The 27830-nt window shown below is 36.9% G+C and overlaps 1 protein-coding gene across 2 annotated transcripts in view; it reads right to left on the bottom strand.

Annotated features, from left to right (window-relative positions):
• PDE3B (phosphodiesterase 3B) overlaps positions 1–27830 on the bottom strand; it is a 159379-nt gene that overhangs the window by 65909 nt on the left and 65640 nt on the right. The gene's annotated exons all lie outside the window — the stretch shown is intronic.

Here is a 27830-nt window from a genome sequence, read left to right on the forward strand (position 1 = left end):
ACAAATTATACTTAATTATAAAAAGCAACACTCAGCCCTTTTGATATACGGATAATTAGTGATGGTTTTCCTGTCTGTCTCCTTTAAAGGCTATCAGTGAGAACTTCTTAGTCCCAGACTAATCTTTTCCTGTCCTTTTTCTTCCTAGCAGGATTTTCTGGCTGCTTCCCCCTTCCAATAGCCCCTAGGCTCCAGGAGAAAAAAATTAGCTTTCATTTAGCAAGCTATAACAGCTACCTGTAATTAATCCTAAATTTCTCTTAAGATTATTTAGTTAAAAAATAGGTCTCCCCCTTTTGCCTAAATAAATTGATCATAATTGCAATCTTCTCCATAGATTTGAACCCTAGTCTTATATTTAAACCTAGTTAATTTGTAATATAATCACTTAATTTCTATATGCTATTATTTTTTTCAAGTAAATTCCACCCTGTGCAGTGGGGGTGGCGGGGGAGGGTGCCTCCAACTCACAACCCCAGAGATCAAGTCACCCACTCTACCAACTGAGCCAGCCAGACACCCCTATACTGAACTATTTGTATTGTTTTTTGTCATTGGGTCTTCTGTCTCTGGTTGCAAAAGATTTTAAAGTATTATCCACTCAGTGTGCCTGGGTGGCTTAGTCAGTTGAGTGTCCGACTTTCACTTACGTCATGATCTCACGGTTCGTGGGTTCGAGCCCCGCGTCGGGCTCTGTGCTGACTGCCAGCTCAGAGCCTGGAGCCTGTTTCAGAGTCTGTGACTCCCTCTCTCTCTGACCCTCCCCTGCTCACGCTGTCTCTCTCTCTCTCCTAGAAATAAATAAAACATTTAAAAAAACAAAAACAAAAAAAAAATGAAATAAAGTATTATCCACTCTATCACTGGTCTATTTTATCAGGAGTTGGCAGATATTTTTCTGTAAAGGGATAGACAGTAAATATTTCAGGCTTTGCAAGCCACCTAAGGTCACTATGACATAATCTTTTTTTTGTTTGAAAATGCAAAAACATTCTAGGCTCTATAGCCATATAAAAACAGGCTGCTGGCTGGCTGGATTTGGTCACTGAGCTATAGCTTGCTGAACTTCATTTTAGATAATATTCTCCCCTCCTTCATCACTCAAAAAATTGTCAGCTGTCATTATCTCCACGTCCTTGTCAACATCCCATCCTTGCAGAAGGTCATCTCTTTGCCAGTGTAAAGAAACCTACTCCTTTCCAAAGAAAATGCACATACTATGACCACTTATAAAATTCATAGACCAGTACCACAAAACGGCTATAGTATAACTATATGCAAAATACATCATGAATATTAGTAGATTCACTAAATTTATACAGTATTTTATATGGCTCTAAGTGTAATCCTGATATAATTATTTCAGGTTGTGATTTGACCAGGATACATGCTAGATTTTACAGACATTAATTAATGCAATTTAAGATGTTAATAACTTTCTAAGAACACTCACATTAAGAATAACATAACTTGAATCCCTAAGTTTCTTTTATACTTGGTAATTAGGCTCCACTTTGTCCATGCTATTCTTATACAATAAAAACCTGCAATATTTTACTTACACCCTTAATTTAGCCCGTGAAAGTTTTCGTTTGAGATTGAGGATATCAACTAGCCTATTCACTGTTTTGCTGATCGTTTGTGCATCTGATGCTTTCTTAAGTACACCAGTAAAAGTATAGAATAGATAGGTGTGCAGACAGAGCCACAGGATGGGTCATCAAAAATAACCTAGGAGACAGGCATCAATTCACTAATTTACATTCTAAATCTACAAACTTGCCCAAGTGTACTGTCATCCAATCCATACTTCTACATTTCTTCTACAAGTATGCCATCAGTGACTATTCCACATGCCAATTCCTCCATTTCCCAAATCATCAGTCTAAGTAAAAGCTGATCTCTTGGTGAATCAAGCACATTTTCATTAGGACAGTTTCTTAACACTGAGTCTTCCTTGCTCCTCACTTCATTCACCTATATGATAATTAAATACTATCTTTTTAAATGTTTGTACTCTAATGCCAAAACCATATTTGTACTCATCTCATGCATTCTTAACGGTAATCCTATCACTCCCAAGCTGGTGAAAACTGGTGCTTGGCAAACCAAAAAAAAAAAAAATCTTAAAATTAATAAAATGGTTGTAGACCTCCAAACACCACAGTGCATACATAAACAGACAGGCTATCAATCTACTGTGCTGAAATTTCAGAGGGGGAGGGATGATTGGAGGAAAAAACATTTAAAACAGCTCCTTAGGGGAGTGATAATGAAAATAAGGTTGAGAAATACCGAAATAAAGTAGTCTGGCTTCTTGCTTATAAAAGTAACATTAGCTTGCTGTTCCAGGGCTGTGTAGTCAGAAGCTGGTGCTAATATGAAAGAGGTAACATACAGTCCATTCTAACGGCCCTTGGAGGTCTCTGTCTGAAATTCCCTGCATGTTAAGAACTGAAAACAGATATCGTGAAAGTAATAAATTGCTAGTAGACAGTCTTCTGTTTGAGTATATTAGTGATTTTGGAAAAAAAATTTTTGCATGAGTAATAGAAGATGTATGATCCAGGAGCTCCTTAGGTATATATTAGAGCAGTGCTATTCCAGGTGTGGTCCATAGTAAGATAAATATAGAAATTAAGAGTATGTGTTTTACATGGAAAGAGCCTAAGTGTCCATCAACAGATGAATGGATCAAGAAGATGTGGTTTATCTATACCATGGAATACTACATGGCAATGAGAAAGAATGAAATCTGGCCATGTGTAGCAACATGGATGGACCTTGAGGGTGTTATGCTGAGCGAAATAAGTCAGGCAGAGAAGGACAAATATCATATGTTTGCACGTATAGGAGGATTAGGAGGAACTTGACGGAGGAACAAGGGGGAGAAGAAGGGCGGAAATGGTGGGGGAAAGGGAGAGAGGCAAACCATGAGAGACTCTTGAATGCTGATAAAAACTGAGGACTGATGGATGTGGGGGGGAAGGGGGAATGGGCATGGAGGAGGACACTTGTGGGGATGAGCACTGAGTGTTATGTGGAAACTAATTTGACAATAAACTATTTGTAAAAAAAAAAAAAAAAAAGAGTACATGTTTTAAAAGTTTTTATAGTAATTAAACATTGCCAAAACATTTTTAGTGTATTTTACGAAAGCATCAATCCACACCAAATTCGGAGAAAACCGTTTCCAAAGCTTGAACTTTGCAATATAGTTTAATATAAATGCACATAGCTGCACTGGGTGGGGTAGCAAGAAAGCTAGATACAACCGAAATGTCTATCCATAACAAAGGGAGAAATTTGTGTATATTCGTATAGTGGAATCCACTGGTGAAAATAAATGAAATACAGCTGCATACTATATATTAAATAAATCCCAGAAACAGAAGACTAAATGCGAAAAACAAGTCATAGAAGGATAAATACAGTAATAATTTCATATATGTAAAACACACTCAAATATACTTTCTAGGAACATAAATGTATGAGAAACTATAAAGAAATTTAGTATGGAGGTGCCTGGGTGGCTCAGTTGGTTAAACGTCCGACTTCAGCTCAGGTCAGGATCTTGCAGTTCCTGAGTTCCAGCTCCGCATCAGACTCTCTGCTGTCAGCACAAAGCCCGTTTCAGATCCTTTGCATCCCTCTCTCTCTTCTCCCCCGCTTGTACTCTCTCTCTCTCTCTCTCAAAAACAGATAAACATTAAAAAAAAAATTTCAGTATGGTGATCATATGTAAGGGAAAAAAGAAGGAAATTAGATATGGGAGTGGCATACGTGGAACTTCAAAGTTAACAGTAATGTTCAAAATTAATGGTTAAGGAGAATAGATGGTGTTTGTCATCCATCTATTTTCTATATACATTTTACAAGTATTCATTATGCTTTAATTTTTTTAAAAACTTAAGAATTTAGATAGGTATAGAAGTGAAGACAGTGACTAGCAAAAACTCTTGAGAAATCATGCAGTAAATGGCAAGAATGAAATGGAACAATACTTGGAGAAGAATGTGGGGATAATACTTTTTGTTGTTGTTAATCTGGTAAGCTCGACAACTTGTCTGTATTTGATATGAATGACCCAGGACAGTAGGAAAACTAATAATACAGGATAAACTGAGAGAGATTCAAGTAAAACCCTTAATGAAAACATTGCTCAATGTCTCTATAATATTAGGACTTAGATAGAATTTAAACTAGTAAAAGTAATGAGTATTCGTCATTATCAGATTATGATTTTGAATCATTTGTCATTTGTCAGGGGTCTGGAATATTTAGAGGGCAAAAAGAATCAATTTAGCTTATATATATTTCAAAATTGTGAAATATACGTTTAATACTGACTTCCACACAAATCTCATTTTTTAAAATTTTATGTTTGTTTCTTTTTTAGAGAAAGACAGAGCACAAGCAGGGGAGGGGCAGAGAGAAAGGGAGACACAGAATCCGAAGCAGCCTCCAGCTCTGAGCTGTCAGCACAGAGCTCGACATGAGGCTTGAACTCATGAACACGAGATCATGACCTGAGCTGAAGTCAGATGCTTACCGAACTGAACCACTCAGGTGCCCCTCATCATTTTCATCTTAACTATTATATTCTTCAAAGCTGGGCAGGTGCCCCAGGTCTGTGTTATTCTTTACAAATCATCTTCTCTAAAGTATTTTTATGTCATTCAAATATTATTGTTTACATCTGTTAAATCCGTATTTTCATTGTGTTGCATTATATTTCCAATCAAAAAAATAGATAGTTCAAAGTTGGTTTCCTCAAGCGTAAGGTGTTGATAAAAATAGAAACATACATAACTCAGGATAAGTGTTAAGCCTAGATCAAGAACAAGACTCTAATGCAAATGGAATACAAATCTCTGGGTGTGAGAACAGCATACAAACCCATAAAAACAAAAATACTACTAGGACATGCAACAGTGACTATCGAAAAGCTAATTTTGGGGGCTCCGTCGGCTGAGTGTCTGAGTCTTGATTTTGGCTCAGGTCATGATCTCACAGTTCCTGGCATCGAGCACCAAGCGTGGGGCTCCTCACTGACAGCATGGAGCTTGCCGGGGAATTCTCAATCTCCCTCTTTCTCTGCCTCTCACCTAAGCACACGCATGCATGCACACGTGCTTTCTCTCTCAAAATATATAAACTTTTTAAAAATAAATAAAAGCTAATTTTTTAAATTATGTTTTTAGTGTTTATTTATTTTGAGGAGGAGGGAGCACATGTGAGCAAGGGAGGGCAGAGAGAGAGTGGGAGAGAGCATCTGAAGCAGGTTCTGCGCCAACAGCAGAGAGCCCAAGGCAGGGCTGGAGCTACAAACCATAAGATCATGATATGAGCCAAAGTCAGATGCTTAACCAACTGAGCTACCCAGGCACCCCAAAGCTAATATTTTTCAGACTTGTAATTCATTTACCCTATATTCTTCTGCAGGATTTTCAGTTTGAAACTGTATCAAATAATGATGATAGGAAGCCATGGAAACTTTTATGACCTATTCAAACAAAACATAAAAACCTTTTTGGTAAACCAACAGAGTTTTTCTAGAACAAGCACATAATGCTTTCTTACATGAAACTGAAGATTTTTGTTCCTAAAACAGAAGAGACAAAAATTATAGAGAGGCACCATTCAGATTCTGTGCTCCTCACTGCAAAAGCATATAAAAAAAGGATAAACTATTGCCAAGAGACTTGTAAAGCCAGCACACAGATGATAAACATTATGCTGGAAGAGTGAACATATTAAATAATTTCCAACATATACTTACCATATGATACCTTGGGACATCACAGAATTGAAAAGGCATAGGATGTAAAAAAGTAATTAATGGGGCACCTGGGTGGCTCTGTCGGTCAAGCGTCCGACATCAACTCAAATCATGGTCTAACAGACAGTGGGTTTAACCCTGCATAGGGCTCTGTGCTGACAGCTCAGAGCCTGGTGCCTGCCAGATTGTCTCCCTCTCTGCCCCTCCTCCACTTGCACTTTGTCTCTCTCTCTCTCTCTCTCTCTCAAAAATAAACAAACATTAAAAAAAATTAAAAAGTGACTATTGTCATATTTGCATACAGTAGATGGTTTTACTTTATTGCTGGATAAATACGCTCATGTGCTAAGTTAAGACTGAATCAGCTCTTGGCATATATGCAATACACAAGGAAGGGTCATAAGAGAAATTTTTATGTGTTTATCACTGAAAACCAATGCTGCAAATGATGATTTCTTCCCTGTGAAATGATTATTTTGTGCACTCTGACAGAAATTGAGTTGGAAAAAGTTCTGAGAGAATTAGGTATCTGTACAGCAAGGAAAATCTTGCTAAACAATGAGAATAACACCTACTGCAAATTTATATGCTACTTTATTCACAGAAAACAGCTGGTGGTTAAAACGCATATGCTGGTCATAATTCAATGTTAAAGAAATAGCATACATATAAATGCACTCAATATTTGCCCCAAAGAGTATACATTTTTTCAATGTGCTGTGGAAAATGGAGCAAATATAAAAACATTAAAAAACAAATATAAAATATAAACATAATAGTAAATATAAGGGTTTCCTTTAATAAAACACATAGAACCTATTTTTAAAGATTTTAAGTATTATAGTGCCTATTAACTTAGCAACTGATACAACCCTGAAAATAATCTGCAGTGAGAAATCTCTTCACAGTTGGCAGGGTCCATGTTGAATCTGAGTATTCAAACCAACAGCCACAAACACTTGCTACCCTCAATCACCAATTATGATTTTGCTTAGATTTTTCTAATTTAAGAGAAATAGAGGAAAGAAAAGAATTTGGTTGGATATAGGATGAGTCTACAACACACAACCTCATCAGTGAGCTGCAACGAGATAACCACAATATTGTAAACAATGTTCACTGATGTAAAAATATTGTAAATTTTTAGTTTTCAAAAATTATAATGAATCATTTTTATACATGTATCTAAAATTAGTAGGTGCCTAATATGCATACCTACCATGCATACTGAATACATAGTGGATAGTACACAGATATTAAAATTTTAAGGGGCGCCTGGATGGTTCAGTCGGTTAAGTGGCTGACTTCAGCTCAGGTCATGATCTCACAGTTCCTTGGTTTGAGCACTGAGGCAGGCTCTGTGCTGACAGCTCAGAGCCTGGAGCCTGCTTCAGATTCTGTGTCTCCCTCTCTCTCTGACCCTCCCCCACTCATACTCTGGCTCTCTCTCTCTCTCTCAAAAATAAATAAACGTTTTAAAAAAATAAAATTTAAGAAAAATTGACAGAAACTTTCATTATTCCTGGATAATATATAGCTCTTACAAAATCTTACTTACAAGTAAACAGTATATGTCCTATATACATGTTGTTCCCAAGTCAGCAAATTTTGGGCACTAAACTTTAGTACCAATACCAAAGTAGATTCTGTAAATAATTTAAATTAGCTAAATTCCGGGCAGTAAAAAACAAAGTTATAGTGGGTATGATAGGTTTTCAAAATATGGTTCTACTATAAGACATTGTTTAATCAAAGGATGAAATTTTAACTGGTGTTTTAGGAGCTTCCATATCCTATTTATCTGTTTCCTTCTAAGTTCAAATATAATATAGTATCAGAAATCATTATATATTTTCACATAGTATGGTAATCTGTTCAAAATTAATTTTAAAAACAGCATGCTAAGTAACATATGAGGTGTATACTAGTAAAAAAATGTTTTTAGCTGATTTGATAAAATGAACCCAAGACTATGCCTTCATATAAATTCAACTTTGTGGTTAAAAAGTTGAATCCTGATAAAAGTTCCTGTCTGAATATGTTTATAAGTCCAACATGCTTTACAGAGCTCTACAAAACCACCAATACCACACTGAAACATCAGCAGTACAACCAGGAGATGTTATCAGGGTCAATTACGTCAATGAGGTTTTATTTCATTGTTCCCTATGTAGCCAAAGAGAAAAACATATATGTGCCTTCAAGTCAAACCTACATTAATTACTGTTATACTTACGTGAAATGTAAAAAATATTTATTATGGTACAGCTGTGAATTAACTGTCACAATACCTTTTGTTCTTTTATTTCTTAATGACATTCTACTTGAGCTTTGTGTATAAATATAAACTAATGAAATTGAATGAATTTCAGTATTTCCAACTTTTTCTGTATCTATGCTTTCCAACTTAGACACAATAAAGAAACCATTTAATTCTGTTATTCAGTTTACTGAACGTAAGCCAAAAACATAAATGGATAGCCAAAGTGTTAAACTAACTAAAGCTGTACTAAGTTTAATGTGCAGAGTATCCTTAACCCCTGTATGACAAAGAAGGGTCCCAGTCAAAAAAACTGAGAAGCAGGAAAAAGGTGTGTGTGTTTGTGTGTGCACGCACGCACACGTGCACAGAACAGGTGGTAGGAGACTAGTGTTACTTGGAAACTAATCTTTATTCACTACCCCTACTAAGCAATCGAATAATATGATTATGCTCATGTATGCGATATACCAGCACTACGTTAGGCACTTAATACATATTGTCCCCTTTAATCTTTACTAGAATTCTCTGTGGTAAGCCTTTTCTCCCCATTTTATAAATGACACAACAGAGAGACTAAAAAAGTTAAGTAGCATGCCTAAAGTCACATGACTAGTAAGTGGCAGAGACAGAAACTAAATTCAACCCTAACTCCAAAGCTTTAAGGATTTTTAACCATGATGCCACATCATTTTATACTTATTATCATCTGCTAAATGCTATTATGTCCTAACAATGTGGCAGGTAGTTGGCAGTCATGTAAAATCACAACAATTTTGCAAGTAACCACATTTTCTACCTGGGAAAGTTTCTACCTAGGGAGGCTGAACCCTACATCCTGCATCACCTGAACTCCCATGCAGATGGTTTCTGCTTTGGTTGGGAGCCACCAGCAGGGAACTGGGGTCTCAGAGGAAAGAGAAATCAAAGTTATTTCTTTTCTGCTACCTACACACCACTGTCCCTGGTAATAGCTGTTTCCCCCCATGACTATGGCTCTTACCAGATGGTCTTCCCTTCTGAAAACCCCATTTTCACCCCTCCTTCCAGCCCCAGGTGAGGTAACAGCTTTCCATAGTTGCTAGTCTCTAGCTGCTCAGTGATCCTTTGCCCATTCATTTAACCCTGCTCATTCTCTCAGTAGATTCTTCATTAACATCTTTTTATTTGAATCACCCTGACCTGAATTCTATTTCTACACCCCTGAATAGTACAGGGATGTTGTAACTAAGTCCACACGTCAGCTAGTAAATCACAGAGCTAGAATTTGTACTCAAATTTTATCTCCTTCCAATTTCATTCCCTTTTCACTATGCCTTTTAAAAGGATAATTATTCATGCTTTTATGAAACCTTTCTTTCCAAAAATGAAGAGTATCTACCCACACCTTGTTTTTATTTATCAAATTACCCTAATATCTGATCCCATCTTCCCTATGCTTCATGCAGTTACTACAGATGCCCTCTCTGAGCTCTAGTCAATGGCCAGTTTTTCCATAAACATACTCGATCTAATCCCATGTGCCCACTTGAAGGTATTTCACTAGCCAACTCTCTCCCACAACATTATTTCCTCTCTCTACAAAATCATTCTGATTAGATTACAAACATGTACAATTTCTCACATCTCACATACACATATCTACTCTCAGGAGCCACTTACACTCAATGCCCCATTTCTCTGCTCCCCTTAATAGCAAAATTCCTCAAAAGAGTGAGGCTTACCCATTGTTTCCAATTCTTCTAATTCTCTCTTAAGAGAACACTGATCTAGCTACCCCAGCTTATTTATTGGTCCTTGAACATGTCAGGCGAGTCCCAATAAAATTCATTCCCCTTTTCTTTTTCTTAATAAATTCAAAAGGAAATAAATTACATAATACTGTATTATAAGGTATGATATTCTGATGCTGGACTGAGAATTCAGATTTTATAAAGTAGCACCTAAAACATGTTTCTTTTTTTTTTTCCCCCCTGTCAGGAGTGCAAACTCTGAAACAAAGATATTTAAAGGGACAGATAAACACAGGTTGAGTAAGCAAACTACAAAAGTACTGGTCACCCATTGTTCAAAATACATAGAGCTTTAATCTGCCAAAGTGTCATTTACTTAAATCTCTATGTCCTATTGATAAATTAATAAACATTGAAAATTTTTGTCCACTAGGTCTTAAGACACTATTTTGTTTTTATCATTCAATGTTTGAGAGGGAATAAAACACTATTTTATTTTTTTTTATTTTTTTTTAATGTTTTATTTATTTCTAGGAGAGAGAGAGAGAGAGACAGCGTGAGCAGGGGAGAGTCAGAGAGAGAGGGAGTCACAGACTGAAGCAGGCTCCAGGCTCTGAGCTGGCAGTCAGCACAGAGCCCGACGCGGGGCTCAAACCCACGAACTGCAAGATCATGACCTAAGCGAAAGTCGGATGCTTAACCGACTAAGCCACCCAGGCGCCCCTAAAACACTATTTTAAATTTAAGTTACATAACAGTTCCACAGACCATGGTTGGGTCTTAGCGTGGTAAAGGAATTCAAACAGAGAGTACCTTTTTTAAATATTTATTTTTGAGAGACAGCAACTGGGGGAGGGGCAGAGAGAGGGGAAGACAGAGAATCCAAAGCAGGCTTCAAGAGGTCAGTGCAGAGCCTGACAGGGGGCTCAAACTCACAAACCATGAGATCATGACCTGAGCTGAAATCAAGAGTGGGACACTTAACTGAGCCACCTAGGAGTCTCCAGAAAACCATTTTATAAGTATAATATGTAATAGCTTCTACTCCACCAGTATTCTTAATCCATTGTTTTCTCTAGATGTTTTCAAAGTTTTACCTACCTACTCCTCTCCCAGACCTCCTATGCCTTTCTGGATACACATCTTGGTGCATGCCTCAACTGCTTTCTCTAGCATATGATCGAACAAAATTTTATCTCCCTCCCTGACACAGATTCTACATTCCCATAAAAGAATATATATTCTGGGGATAATGTGCCAAAAACGACTGAAAAAAATTGGAACTATAAACCTTTAAAGAAAATAACTTTGATTTTCCTCCTACCATGAATAAATAAAATGTTTTCCTTTTTAAGTTACAATATAATTTTTATCATAATTTAAGCAAATAGGGGATTAAACTAATAATAGCTAACTTTTTTTAAAGCATTACTAAAATAGGGAATCCTGGCTGGCTCAGTCAGTTGAGCATCCAACTCTTGATTCCGGCTTCGGTCGTGATTCCAGAATTGTGTAATCAAGCCCTGCATTGGGCTCTGCGCTGACAGCACAGAGCTTGCTTGGAATTCTCTCTCTCCCTCTCTCTGCACTCCTTCCCTACCTTGCATGCTCACTCGCTCTCTGTCTCTCTCTCTCTCAAAATAAAGAAATAATAAAAACTTACTAAAACACTTAAAGAGTTCAAGATTGCATAAGGAATATCCTAATAAATATTCTAGAATTATAAGCATGGCTTATGAACAAGACCAAAAGAGGAAAAATGGCTCTTCACTTCAATAATGAAAACATGCTACAAACTTGATTCTGGGTCTGGAAAGAAAATCAGGAGATCAGAAGGTCTCCTGTAATATCAACCTAAGATGGTGGCCTTACAAGCAAATCTAAGGACACCCTCAGCTCTACATACAGAAAGTATGAAGATGCCAGAGCCCAGGCTCACGGACACTATACTATACTTCTTCCCACCTGTTTATGAGTCTGTTTATGACTCAAACAGAAGAGGCTGGGTTGCTTTTTTTCCTATCAACTCTATACAGCTCACACAACTAAAAGATCCACGAACTGTAGACATTCAAGCAAAAGAAAGAAACTAGCTGGTCCTAGACAGGCTTACCCTCTGACTAACAAAGCAAATACAACATATATTTCTCTTCTGATTGCCCTTTAAAGTTTATCGGGGGACAGAAAAAATATATAGGTTAAACTTAAGAATGATGAGCCTACCAAAGACACAAGCAGTCCTGGTGAAATAGTTACAGATACATATTGAGGAAAAAATTTAAAAATAACACATGCAAAATCTCTACTGGAAGTCCTTTTGCTTGGGAATTCTGCTCCTTGACTCTTTTGTAGCTATGTTTCATCTATGTGTTTACAGAGACTCATAGTCTTTGTATTCCTAAATAATACAATGGAGAGACCTAATGGTATCTTACCTTGGGCAGAGACTATAAGTTATATTTCATCATCAATTTGTAATCTCCACCTCAAAAGGAGTACTTGAAGAGGACTGGAATAATCTTTTAAGAAAAAACTAGGGGGCTTCTGGGTGGCTCAATCAGTTAAGCATCCAACTTTCGCTTAGGTCATGATCTCGCGGTTCGTGGGTTCGAGCCCCGCGTTGAGCTCTGTGCTAACTGCCAGCCAGAGCCTGGAGCCTGTTTCAGTCTGTGACTCCCTCTCTCTCTCTGACCCTCCCCTGCTCATGCTGTCTCACTCTCTCTCTCCTAGAAATAAATAGAACATTTAAAAAAAAAAAAAAAAAAGAAAGAAAGAAAAAACTAGAAGTTTCCCTTCAAGGGCTCAGCTTTAGGCTTTGATATCCCTCTGCAGTCTACCCACCCTACCCTGTCTTTGATCATTAGAACTATCAACACCAACTATGGGCCACCATGTTGGCTGACGTTGGACAGAGAGTTGGAAGCTCATGTCAGAAATATCCAAATATTGTTTGAGTCATGCATTTGAAAGAGAACAAATGTCAGTCTTATTAGTCTTTAGTATCCTAAAATTTCTCATTGCAAATAAAATAAAACCTACTTAAAAGACAAGAAGCACCATATGCAAACCATATGGAACAAAAGAAAATGAAAACATGTATGTTCAATATGTTAGGCACTCTGTTGAGAGCTTTATATACATTATTACATTCAACCTTCATATTCATCCTGTGAGATCAGTATTTTTCAATATATAGCAAAACTTAGATAACTTGAATGAATAAAGGACTCATTTTAAAAATTCCTCTCTTCTTCCTCATATTAATCTAATTCAATCTAGATATTTCCGATTTTCTGTCATCACTATATTTTTACTTTTAAAGAAACTTTTTTTTAATATTTTTTTTATTTATTATTGAGACAGAGAGAAACAGAGCATGAGTAGGGAGGGGCAGAGAGAGAGGGAGACAGAATCCGAAACAGGCTCCAGGCTCTGAGCTGTCAGCACAGCACAGAGCCTGATGCGGGGCTCAAACCCATGAACCGCGAGATCATGACCTGAGCCAAAGTCAGATGCTTAACGGACTGAGCCACAGAGGCGCCCCTATATTTTTTACATTTTTATTATGTCAAGCCTGGATGACCTTTAATAGCCTTCAATTAATTTTCCTCTCTTATAACTACATCCACATTATACAATAAAATTGATCTTTAAAGCCATTTATATGTTACTATCCTATTATAAATATTGAAAGTATATTTCAGCTAAAGGAAATTTAGAAGTCAGCAATTCCAATCTTCTCATTCTACAGATAAAAGAAAACAAACATTGGGGTGCCTGGGTGGCTTGGTCAGTTAAGCATCTGACTTCAGCTCAGGTCATGATCTTACAGTTCATGAGTCCAAGCCTCGAGTTGGGCTCTGTACTGACAGCTCAGGGCCTGGAGCCCACTTCAGATTCTGTGTCTCCCTCTCTCTCTGGCCCTCTCCAGCCATGCTCACGTGCTCTCGCTCTCTCTCCCCTTCAAAAACAAACATTAAAAAAATAAAAATAAATAAAAAAGAAAAAGAAAACAGAGTAATTAAGTTATTTTCCTGGTCTTTCTTACCTCTGTGCCTAAACTCACTCAACTAAAATAAAAAGCTACCTGTAAGCAGACATTTAAGTTAAAGAAAAAAAAGAAAGGAACTATTTAGTTTTAAGTGAAACAAGCCGTCTGCAAAGAAAATATAAACATCTCTCTCTGATTACCTTTTATAATTCTACCAATTCATCTTTCCAACCATATTCACATCTGATTATCTCCCCAAACCAATGCAGAGGAGTGCAGATCTAGAAACAAAAATATGCTTACCACTTTCTACGTCTGACTTAAACCTTATTTTTCTTGGTTTTATTTTCTACTTCCTATTTCTTCATCTCATTTGATGTATCTGGCCTCTTCAAACTGAAGAAATACTTAAAGGCCACAGTAAAAGTATTCTTTAAACAATAAAGCTTCTTAGAAGCAGCAACTGCAAGCTAATTTAGAAACTAATAATCAGAAATAGATTATTCAATATGAACAAGCACATTGACAGTACAGTAAAGATTCAAGACCAGAAACAGAGAACTTGGATTCTGCCAAATGGCTATATCTCCAAAGCATAAAAGACATTCCATACAAAAATGACTATATTGGAAAGTAGCACAGATATATTTCAGAATATTTTCTTGTCAGGGCACCTGGGTGGCTCAGTGGGTTAAGCAACTGACTTCAACTCAAGTCATGATCTCACAGTTCGTGAGTTTGAGCCCTGCATCAGGCTCTGTGCTGTCAGCACTGAGCCAGCTTTGAATCCTGTCTCCCTCTCTCTCTACCCCTTCCCTGCTCACACTCTCTCTCTCCCTCTCTCTCAAAAATAAACATTTAAAAAAATTTTTTTGAAGAATATTTTCTGGTCACTTGGGTGAAGTCAAACAATTTTACATGCATAAAGTTTTAAATAGTTGTTATTATTGTTAATAATTTTAACAGAGATACATTTACTAGGCTCTATCTGCTTTTATTTTACAATTGAATGTTAAATGTAGGAGATAAAGATATTTTTAAAAATGATCATAAAAGCACTAAAGTAGATTGTAATTAACCAAAAATGAAATTTTAAAATCAATGTATGGTAACAAAACTATTCTTTTTGCATTTAAAATGAAAATATAGTATTTTTATTTGGGATTTTTATTGGTCAGATAGAAATTATTCAAGTTGCCAGCAGTATCTGTTTGACACTACTAGGCATTAGTTGAGTAAATAAGTTTTGTCATGGTAACCGAGCTTAAAATTAAGCAAACAAAGATACTAGCCCCATAGCGACTTGATTTGAAAATGAAAATAGAACCCCTAGTCTGTAAAAAAAAAAAAAAAAAAATCATTTCCCCAAGGGTCATCACAGTATATCCTAAATTTGCAAAACAAAATGTCCTAAAAGCTTTATGCTTTGCATACGCAAAATGACTTTTTAAATAAATTTTAACTAGAGATAAATTTAACTCCATTTTAAGAAAAACATCACCATGTCGGAGACCACTAAACACTCCTTTTTCTTGTATAAAATACTAAACATCCAAGATTTAACATAAATAATTTTTATTGTAATATGACAAGGGTCAGCTAAAGAAACTGACAGATCAAAATCAAGCCTCAAGTAACTCCTAGAGATCCTATGTAAACTGAGAGCTATTCTGCCAACTGTTCAGTTTGGAATACATTTATTTTCCCAAACATTAAACTTTCTGAGAGTGCTGCACACGTAATAGTTACCACCTGTAGCTCCAACTGTCATTTAAAAGGAAATCAGATAGTTATATTAAGATCTGCCAATGATCAATATGGAATTTTTAAAATATTTCTATTTTTGGGGGTCCCTGGGTGGCTCAGTCGGTGTGACTCTGACTTTGGCTCAGGTCATGATCTCGCAGTTTATGAGTTCAAGCCCCATTTCGGGCTCTGTGCTGACAGCTTGAACCTGGAGCCTGCTTCAGATTGTGTGTCTGCCTCTTTGCCCCTGCCCTGTTCATGCTTGCTCTCTCTCTCAAAAATAAACAATATATAGATATTTCTATTTTTAACTTGATAGTCTTTTTTTCCCCCTAAATCAACAGCTGCTCATTCATTAGGGTACAAAAGCACACCAACCTAGTGTTTTGCTGAGATAGTGAGGCTAGCACAGTGACAAATTGTGCTAATTCTTGACAACAAAGCCATTAAAAAATAAACTAACCTAGCCTTTTTGGTATGCTGATGGTTAATGAGGACAGCTAAATAAACTATTAGGCTGGCAACATGTATGTCAGCATAGGCACTGTTCACTAATTCACCAATTATGAATACAAATCAGACACAAATGATGTACCTTCAGTCTCTAGGAGAACAAGGTCTGATTTGTTCCTAACTGTGTTCCCAAATCTAGCAAAGTGAGCACCTAGCCCATATTATCAGTTGCTTAATAAATAACTTATAAAATGAATTAACTTATAAATATCACTTATTACATCTTATAAATCTGAAATTTTGGCTATGGAATCTATCAATACTATTAATAAGCACTAACATCTATTTAGAGAGTTATATGCTCTCACCACATTTAAGCCCATTGTTTTTGGTTTTGCAGTTAACTATGGCTGAGACACAACTAAGTTGCCCCAGTTTACGTGGCAAGTTAGTGACAGAGCCAGAATTCAAACTGTGGTCTTTCTAACTACAAAATCCTGAATTTTAATGACAATATTATTATGGTATGTTCACAGGTCACTATCATGGTGAGAATGTCTGCTCATAAGAGTCTCACCCTATAGGGAAGACCAGTTTACAAAAATATGAAAATGATGAACTTTCAAATGATAAATACTTGTAACACATCATTTGCCTTCCTGGCTTTTAGTACTTGGTCTCCTGTGAAGTTGACCACTTAAAACAACATGTTTCTATTAGAGAGTAGGACAACTTTATGTAGTGAAAGAAAAAGTGGCCTACAATTTAGAATACCAAGGACAGAACTTTTTTTTAAGTTTGTTTATTTATTTTGAGAGAGAGAGAGAGAGAGATCGCGTGCACAAGTAGGGAAGGAACAGAAAGAGAATCACAAACAGGCTCTGCGCTGTCAGCACAGAGCTCAATATTATGAACCATGGGATCATGACCTGAGTTGAAATCAAGGCAGACATTTACCGGAGCCACCTGGGCACCCCAGGACTGAACTACTTTTGCTCCAGATGTCAGTATAGAAAAGAATGCACGGTCTTAAATTCATTGTGAAGATAAAGTAAGAATGTACTTTATAAAATGTAAAACATTACAGGGGTACATGGGTGGCTCAGTCAGTTAAGTTCGAGACCACATTAGGCACTGTTGCTGACAGCTCAGAGCCTGGAGCCTGCTTTGGATTCTATGTCTGTCTGTCTCTCTCTCTCTCTCAAAAATAAACATTAAAAAAAGAAAAAAAGCACTACCTGGCAATGCAAACTGGTGCAGCCACTCTGGAAAACAATATGGAGGTTCCTCAAAAAATTAAAAATAGAACTACCCTACGACCCAGCAATTGCACTAATAGGGATTTATCCAAGGGATACAGATATCCTGCTTCGAAGGGGCACATGCACTCCAATGTTTATAGAAGCACTATCAACAGTAACCAAAGTATGGAAAGAGCCCAAATGTCCATCGATGGACGATGGGATAAAAAAGATATGGTATATATACAATGCAGCATTACTCGGCAATCAAAAAGAATGAAATTTTGCCATTTCCAACTACATGGATGGAAATAGAGGGTATTATGCTAAGCAGAATTAGTCAGAGAAAGACAAATATCACATGATTTTACTCTTATGTTCATCTGTTTTGTATCTTAAAGTCCTCATAAGGAAAGGAAGTAAAAATAATATAAAAACAGAGAGTGGGAAAAAAACATAAGAGACTCAACTATGGAGAGCAAACAGGATTACTGGAGGAGTTGTAGGAGGGGCGATGGATGAAATGGGTAAGGGACATTAAGGAATCTACTCCTGAAATCATTGTTGCATTATACGCTAACTAACTTGGATGTAAATTTTTAAAAATTAACTAAAAAAAAAAATCAAAAAAGCATTACCAAATGCTCACAAAATGTTTTATGTGCTGACATGCGTTTGTCTAAAATATATGCTGTCTGGATTGCTCACACTTTGTAGAGGTTAGCATGTATTGTTGGATAAACAATCTTGCTCCTTACACTGGATGTTCGCCACCGGACCCTTCACATCCACTCTACAAATGGCAATTTTCCTTGGGAGGCATCAAAGGTTATTTGTCATCTGGCTTTTCATAGAAGACTACAGGAGACAACAGTGGAGATGAAAGGGCAGGAGGAAAAGGAGGTGCTCCTTCCTACATGGCACAGGCTGGCAGTGGCTGGATTCATCCACTAAAAGTTACTGCTTCTGTTGGGGATCCCTTCCTAGAGTTCTTACAGCTGCCCCTTGTCACTTTAAGCCTTGAGTGGTGATAAGTGTTTCCCTTAACTCCCTTCACACTTTATAAACAGTCCTTTGTTAAATAATCCTCATTCCATTTTAGTGTGCCATTTGTTTCTTGCAGAGAACCCGACTGATACACTACTCAGCTAGATTAAAATGTTCCTTGATGATTTAGACACAGTAATTTGTATTTCATTTTTGTCATTCTTAGTACCAGGCATTAATACTTGCATAGAAATAAAGTATAATAAAAAAGACACTAGACAGAAAATGAGAATATTCTGGGGCACCTGGGTGGCTCAGTCGATTAAGCGTCTAGCTCTTGATTTCAGCTCAAGTTATGATTCCAGGGTAGTGGGATCTAGTCCCACATTGGGCCTCAGTATGGAGCCTCTTTAGGATTCTCTCCCCCTCCATCCCTCCCTCTCCCTCCTTCTCCCCAAAGCCCCTCTCCCCTCCTTGTGTACACTCAAAGGAAAAGGAAAAGGAAAAGATGAAAGAAAAGTTTAGTTCTACCTTCAATTTTACAAATGACTAATTAGTGCTCACTAAACCTTGGATTCTTAACTGCAAATTAAGGAAATTGGATTACGTTGGATTAAGTGGTCACCTAAAGTCTGTTCCAGGAATAATGTAGAATTATTTTTTTCTCTGTTAACAGCTGAAATCCCACCAAAAGAGATTTTGTTCGTGTTTGGTAAATTTCTAAGTATCACTTAGAAACAAAGGAATAATTGTTTAGCTCCAGGTTGGCAAACTTCTTATGTAAAAGGCCAGAGAGTAAATATTTTCAGCTTTGTAGCCAGGAAACAAAATCAGTACTATATAAGTACTTCTATAATGAGAGAAAAATGTATTGCTTTTATTGACAAAATGCAAAATATAATAGTGAGTGTAAATTTTTGTGATGCCAGTCTACCAATGAGGAGAATGGAATTATTTTGAGAGATTATTTCATTCAACTGGGACTCGAAGTTGGTATTCTCTACCATCAGAATCAACGTTCATCTGTGAATGCTCACCTGTAATGTGATTTTACATATCTCACTTTAGAAAAGGTCTATTCGGGGGTGCCTGGGTGGCTTAGTTGGTTAAGCGTCAGACTTTCGCTTAGGTCATGATCTCACGGTTCGTGGGTTCGAGCCCCGCGTCAGGCTCTGTGCTGACTGCCAGCTCAGAGCCTGGAGCCTGTTTCAGTCTGTGACTCCCTCTCTGACCCTCCCCTGCTCACGCTGTCTCTCTCTCTCTGTCTCCTAGAAATAAATAAACATTTAAAAAAAAAAAAAAAAGGTCTATTCGGACAAATACTGATAAATGAACACCAGTCCACATGCATAGGATTCTACCTGAGCATATGCATTATTTGAAAGGTATTCACAGAATTATATTGGATTCTTCTTCTGGTACATGCATTTCAGCTTGTCATTACATTGTTCCCATTAAAGGTTAATTGAAAGTTCCTTCACTGGGCAGTTAAATGAATTCTGAAATATAAAAAATCCTTACTTACACTAAGTTCCAAAAACTACTGCTAGAACTGTATTTTGATCTAGGAAATATATCTGCTGCAAATGTGTGTGTAAATGTAGATTCCATTTCTTGTTTTAACTTTTTTAAAAAATGTTTATTTATTGGGTTGGGGGGGAGAGGGAGGGAGAGGGAGAATCCCAAGCAGGCTCCACACTCAGCACGAAGAGATCAGACCTGAGCCAATAGGAGACTGAGCCACCCAGATGCCCTTGCTTCAACTGTTGACATGCTAAGTATATAAAGCAGCTTGACATTATTTTGATTCACACAACATTCATGCTCATCAAAATTACTTTTTACTGCAGCATAAATTTGGCACTTAAATATTGTTATTCCTTGTAATTTCAGTTTGGATTTATTAGGAAATATTATCAAGCCTGCAGCATAAGCTAATTTCCAAAGTCATTCAGTGTTTAACAATGGTTAAGGGTGGTTCTCTCATTTAAAAAAATTTCCATCTCAACCCTGAGCTCAAAATATACAATAGACAATGGCAGATGTGTTACAGTGATTGTCTTTCCAAGACTGAGCTACATCCTGGTTTGCAAGAGAGTAAAGGGGATGCCAGGGGTATGTAGTCAAAGGTGCCTCGAGAGTTCAAGTCTAAAGAGGCACAAAGAACAATTATGACATTAATAAAAATAATTAAGGATGAGGAGATTTAGAAAAGCAAGTTTAACAAGGATGTTATCATACACCAAAATCCTTATACATGAAGTAGATAAACTGGAAGTGTGACTGCTCACTTTCCAAAATACCATTCATTTCTCCAAAGGACCAACTGCTGAGTTCTTTTAAGTAAGGTCATCTATAAAATAATCATCATAATAATCAGATTATTCAGATTAAGTGAGATAATACACATTATGGCCTTATTACTATAAAGAATCACCTCAATAAATGTTGACACTATTTACTAGTATTGTTTGATGTCAGCAATAAGGAGTTCAATAATGAACATTAAGACTAAAGTGTTAAGGAAACAAGCCAGTAAAGTTGTATTATCAAGTTAAATTATCCAAATTATAAATTATCCATGCAAGTCAGAAAGGAACAACTAATTCATGAAAACTGAACTATCCTATGCCAAAAACACTTTTCTGAAGTTTTTGCCTATCTACTGAGCCAAGTCCATTCTTACAACTCCTATTACTCTGTCTAGGTCTTTCCTTATAAGCTCTGCCATGAAGGAAGATAGACAGACAGATAAATAAAATGTGTATGTTATTTAATATGATCTAAAAAGGAAGTTCCTAAAACATAGGCTCCTACACTCTATTTTCTTCAAAAATAAAAATAAGCCGTTAAGATTTTATTGGTGTGATATAAACTACTTTTATAATAGTTCTTATTTTCTGACTTCCAAAAGCAAGACACCATGTAGTCATCTAACACCAAATGAAGATTTAAAAGCCTCTAGTGCCTGCGTTAAGTTTTCCCAATAAAGTAACAATTTTAAGGCTTTATGTACATTTTACTTACTAAAATATTTGAACATTTGAGTTGAAGGAACACTGCAGAAAATGTTATTCATCCCCTTTCTAAGGAAAACAAAAATGAATATGAGGAAGTTTTTAATTTGATAGACCATTTCATATTTATAAACTTATTTTTTATTATGCTAAAAAAGTTTAAAAACAATTTGGTAGCTGTGATCACATGGGGAGTGTTTGCTCCCCTATGATTCCCTAAAATGTATCATATTAAATTATCTTATCTCGGGGCGCCTGGGTGGCTTAGTTGGTTAAGCGTCCGACTTTCGCTTGGGTCATGATCTCGCGGTTCATGGGTTCGAGCCCCGTGTCGGGCTCTGTGCTGACTGCCAGCTCGGAGCCTGGAGCCTATTTCAGAGTCTGTGTCTCCCTCTCTCTCTGACCCTCCCCTGCTCACACTGTCTCTCTCTCTCTCTCTCCTAGAAATAAATGAAAGTATTTAAAAAAAAATTATCTTATCTCAATCACTTAAGTATAGAAGCATGAAAGTAACAACTCTGTCCGGGAGGAAATGCTGAAGTTATGGGGATGGGTATTTAACATTTACTTAAGGAAATCAAAGCTTTACTTAAGCTCTTAAATTCTTAGACAAACATAATTTTCAGCCTAAGGAAATTAAAATTGGCATCTGAGAATAATATGTCAACTTTAGACACCCAAAAGTTCAATTTATGACCTACGGATTATCAGAATATCAAATGTTATTACAAACGAGATTATTTTTTATTTATTTTTTAATTTTTTTAAAGTTTATTTTTTGAGACAGAGAGACAGAGCATGAGTGGGGGAGGGGCAGAGAGAGAGGGAGACACAGAATCTGAAACACTCTCCAGGCTCTGAGCTGTCAGCACAGAGCCCAACCTGGGGCTGGAACCCACCAACCGTGAGATCATGACCTGAGCCGAAGTCAGACACTTAACGGACTGAGCCACTCAGGCACCCCAAGATTTTATTTTTTAAAAATCCATCACTGAAAGTATTCAATTGTATTTTGACATTAAAATTCAATGTTTGTTAAAAAAAAAATAAAATTCGGAGCGCCTGGGTGGCTCAGTTGGTTAGGCATCTGACTTCAGCACAGGTCATGATCACACGGTTCATGGGTTCGAACCCCATGTCCGGTTCTGTGCGGACAGGTAGCTCAGAGCCTGGAGCCTACTTCAGATTCTATGTCTCCCTCTCTCTCTGACCCTCCCCTGCTCACGCTGTCTCTCTCTCTCTCAGAAATAAAAATTCTAAAAAAATAATAAAATAATAAAATCAAATAAAATTCAGTATTTGTTTACATTTCCATCTTACCTCCTAGACCATTTGATGGCAACGTTCCTGCCTTACTTATCCTTAGTGACTAACAAAGTACATGGTTCATGGAAGGCACTCAAATAAAGGCATACTGAATAGATAAATGAGAAAATAAAAGTCAGCTATCAAAGTGAGCCTAAGAAAACTATGATAAGCTGAATGTTTGTAGGAATGTCACCTAAACATGAAATGTTTGCAGACTTTGGAAAAGTTTCCTCCAAATACCCCAGCACAAATCACTGAATATTCTGAGATTAGGCTGGATTGGCATCTATATCAATAGTTGATTTCTAAAATAAAGCTTTTACGATACTCAGAAAGTCATGCAGCACATATTTCATTCCACATGTATGAAGGAAAGGCAAGTGAACAACAAATGAATTACTATAATAGCTTTTTTCCAAGAGAACAGAGCAAGTTTCACTGCTGTGCTGGTGTTGATTCACACTTTCACACCTGAGATATAAACAAAGATCATTACATCTACACAACAATCATTACATCTATACCACTTTACCATAATAAACAAGCATTTATTGAAACTGTTATGTGAGATTTCCTATAACCAGGACAGACACATGGACACAAACCTTCCCATTCCCTCTCTAATAGTGGCTTGCTTGAAATCCCAAAATTAATCATGTCTTTGGCTCTCAGGTAACAGTGATTAGAGCTAGTACCTAGGCTGGCCTCTCTCCCCCACTCCTTTATTCCAATTTTCCTTAAGAAATGCAGAACTCACTTTGTCATACTTTTTAAATTTATTTTGAGTGAGGGGAGAGGCAGAGGGAGGAAGAGCACAAGTGGGGGAGAGAGGCAAAGAGAGAGAGACAGAGATAGAGAGAACCTCAAGCAGGATACATGCTTAGCATGGAGTGCAATGCGGGTATCCCATGACCCTGGGATCATGACCTGAACCGAAATCAAGAGTTGGATACTGAACCAACTGAGCCACCTAGGTGCCCCTCACTTTGTCATACTGAATATGACTCCAGAACACATATTTTCCCTGTCTTCTCTCTTCCTTATTTTCTTCTGTGCTACCCAATGCTTTCCTTTTTCCTTCCTTCCTTTGAACTTCTCCTTTAGTCAAAAAATAAAATGATTTCAAAATATTTACTGATTACACTATATAAACACATTCATTTTAAAATCACCTAGTAGAAATTTTTCTACTTTTCCCTCCAAAGAACTAAATTACTTTCCCTTATGTTAATAGCCAGTTGATATTTCCTGTGATCCAACGCCTCATGGATAAGAAAAAAATAAGGGGGGGGGGCAGAGGAGAGATACTAGGTTATTGAGAAAACACAAATATGTTATACATTACCACGTACAAACACCATCATTCCAAGCATCTGAGTTACAAACAGTTTATCAGATTAGCTATAATTACTGAATAAGGGTCCCAAGGCCATGGGATAATGAGAGCAGTGGGGAAAGTTTAGAATGTGAAAGTCAACAGACCATACTAGGATACTAAATAGCTTTTAAAGAAAGAGGGATAGAAGAAGGCAAGCGAAGAATGGAGTAGGAGAGCAGAAATGACAGAAGCTTCTGGAACTGCACAAAGACAGAAATACTTACTGAAGGGTCAGTCCAGTGCTAACCAGAACTAAGGAGAAAATGCAAATAGTGACCATGTCAGCTTGGTGTTTTTATGATGGTCACAAAGAAAAAGGCTGGGGGCGCCTGGGTGGCTCAGTCAGTTAAGTGTCTAACTTCATCTCAGGTCATGATCTCGTGGTTTGTGGGTTCAAGTCCTACACTGGGTTCTGAGTTGACAGCTCAGAGCCTGGAGTCTGCTTTGGATTCTGTGCCTTCCTCTCTCTCTGTCTCTCTCTCTCTCTCTCTCTCTCAAAAATAAACATAAAGGGGCACCTGGGTGGCTCAGTTGGTTAAGCGTCCGACTTCAGCTCAGGTCATGATCTCGCAGTTTATGGGTTCGAGCCCCGCGTCAGGCTCTGTGCTGAGAGCTCAGAGCCTGGAGCCTGCTTCAGATTCTCTCTCTCTGCCTCTCCCCTGCTCATGCTCTGTCTTTCTCTGTTTCTTAATAATAAATAAATGTTTAAAAAAAACAAACATAAAAAAAGAAAAAAGTCAGGATATAGTCATGTCGGCTTATATTTAAGAAAATATTTCAAAAAATTCACAGAAAAATATAGCCACGATTTCACAGCATCAAACTCAACAGAAATACACACTTTAAGACAGGTAAGAAAAGCAATTTAAATTGATCACTGGACTCAAAAAGGCCAAACTTCAAAATTATCTATTACTTGCAAAATGCAAGAGACAACAAAAGGTTTTGTTTTGTTTTGTTTTAATTTTTTGGGTATCTTAAAGAACAAAAGAAAAAAAGTAGGCTTATCTCAGAAGACAGTATAATCCCAATAAAGAGAAAACAAAACTCTTTAACTCCTATACTGTCCCAGTCTTCTCAGTCAGGGATTGGGAAGGCTGAATACACTGTAATGCTAGAACTAAAGCCTGAGACAGGTGAGTCCAATGCCCCTGGTCAAGATGAATTAGTTATAGGATACTAAGAACACTAGTACATGAGGCTTTTAGGAACCACTGAAGAATCTGAGAAGCAAACAAATATAATCAATTTTTAAAAGAGAAGAAGAGGTAGATTCCATAAAATACAAAAGATAAGGGTAGCAGGTGCCATGTCACAGTTCCTCAGCCCACTTTTAGTCATAGCCGTGATGGACTGTCCTGGGAAGATTCACCTCATAATAACAGAATGCCACTTCAAACATGACTTTGCTCATTTTTCCACTTTCCCATCTCAAGACTTTGAATGGCACTACAATGGCCTACTCAGCCTGTGATAAAGTACAACCTGAAAATGTGGGCAAGTTATCTTCTCCAGGTTGAGGGGGAAGGGCAACCTCAACCAATGAAGGACAAGAGTCAGTCATAAATGTCCCAACTGCCTACCCTTCAGGCAGAAATTCTAGGATGCATTCTGAAACACTTTTCAAAACTAAAAGAGTTATTTACTACTAGACCCATCCTACAAGAAATGCTAAAGGGAGTCCTCTCAGCTGAAATGAAAAGATACTAAATACTAATGCAAACTCATATAAGGATGTAAAGAATGGTAACGATAGCTACAGTAAGTAAATATGAAAGCCAGTAGTGTTGTATTTTGGGTAACTTCTTTTATTTCTATAGGATTTAAAAGGCAAATGCATAAAACAGTTACACAACTATGTTAATAGGGGAAAATCAAGTACAAAGATGTAATTTGGGACAATAATCATACGGGAAGAGGGAACAGAACTGTAAAGGAGTTTTGTATACCATTGAAATGATGCTGATATTAATACAAACTTAATTACAACATAATGTTAATAAAGTAGGGTAAATACCACTGAAATAAGCAATTGACTCAGGGAAGGCATTGGGCTAACATTCAAGGGAGCATCAGCAAGTCCAGGTTTTACCACGTACTAGCACTAACTTGACCTTCCTGGCTTTCAGTTTTCTTATCTATAAAACAAATGAACAGGCTATCAGAAGTTCCCAAACTTAGTGAAAGTCATTTAGGAATTCTTTTAATAAGTACAAATCCCTAGACTCCACACTGAGGCTATTAAACCAGAATCACTGGGAGTAGGTACAGGGAAATAGAGCTGTTGCATGCTATTCTGAGGTATAGCCAGTTATGGGGACTGAAAAGTTAGGCACTAAAAAGCTCAGGTTCCCTGCTAGTTCTAAATTCTATAGTCTGTATACTTGTGCTTTCTTTATTCTGCTTTTATGGCAGTGACACCAACTACAGAAGAAATAAGATATTAGAAATGTACTCTAAACAGCTAGTCTAGATTAGAAGAAATCAATCTACTAGCTCCTATCGGCTGTATGCATAGAAATCATAGTGTAATGGATAACAGCACTCATGATGGTCCAAAGATTTCACTCTACTAATTACTAACCATGAGACCTTAGGCAAGTCACATAACCACTGTATACATTATCCTCCTCATCTGAAGGATGCCATTGGGCTAAAATGAGAATGTTGTACTAGGAAATCCCTTGTACATATTATACTAGTTTAGTATATTAATATTTAAGGCTCTTCATTACCAAGAAAAATTAAATATCATAGAGAATATTTATAGTTATAAAACTAAAGTATGCATATAACAAACTTTAAAGACTTTTCAACAGAAGTCTGTTAAAACAAGTTCACAGTGCTTAATTGGTCTATATGTTTCTAAAACACCTATAGGGTGCCTGGGTGGCTCAGTAAATTAAGCATCTGACTCTTGATCTCAGCTCAGGTCATGATCTCGTGATTCTTCATGAGACTGAATCCCTCATGGGGTTCCATGCTGACAGTGCGGAGGCTGCTTGGGATTCTCTCTCCCTCTCTGTCCCTTGCCCCCATCTTTCAAAATAAATAAGCATTTTAAAAACTAAACTACAACCTATGAGCCATATGACACAGACTAAATCATTTAAATTGTAAGATTAAAATCAATTTGCTGTTGCAAGTTTAAGAAGTCTATAAGTTATAAATAGAAGATTCCAGTTAGGTGGAAGTAACAGTGGATATAAAAGTCTAATCAAAAGAAAGCTGAACTATTAACAAATGAAGAATAAAAAATTCTAATCCCAGCAAGAAACACTAGGAATACTACTGAGTCTATCATTGATTCTGATTGTCTAAAGTACAAATGCTAATATCTAAATTGCTTATAGATGGACAAAACTATAATTTTAGGAAAAACAAGGATCTTATAATGATAAAATCCATTGTATATATTCTACCTTAAAATTTCCTGATGCACAATGTAATTGAGGAAAAAAAGATATCTGAAAGTATAGTTACAAAAGTCAATGTTTTCTATCCTAGGCAATAATATATATTCATTTGGCTGCTGTTAGTTTCTTTTCCTGGATAAATGCCTAGAGACATTCTAAAAGACAGAGTAATGACAAACACGTGTTTTGAGAAAACAGAAATCCCACAAGCTGAGAAAGGTCAGATATATTACGTCAGAAATGAACTTTACTATATAATGGCACATCTCAGGCATGAACACCGTATTTCAGAAAACAGTAAAGTTGAGGCATACTTGTTACTTGGCTTTTCAAAGCAAGAGGCTAGAACAAAATTTGACTTGGTTGCCAAATTTCTTACAATGTGTTAACCAAGACTATAACCAGGAGCACGGTTAAAGCTCAGTCGGTTCAGCATCTAACTCTTGATTTCAGTTCAGGTCATGAACTCATGGTTTGTAAGTTCAAACTCCACATCAGGCTCTGTGCTAATAGTGGAA

The sequence above is a fragment of the Hyaena hyaena genome, unplaced genomic scaffold, assembly GCF_003009895.1.
Source record: "Hyaena hyaena isolate Hyena2069 unplaced genomic scaffold, ASM300989v1 scaffold_401, whole genome shotgun sequence".
Classification (NCBI taxonomy): Eukaryota; Metazoa; Chordata; class Mammalia; order Carnivora; family Hyaenidae; genus Hyaena; species Hyaena hyaena.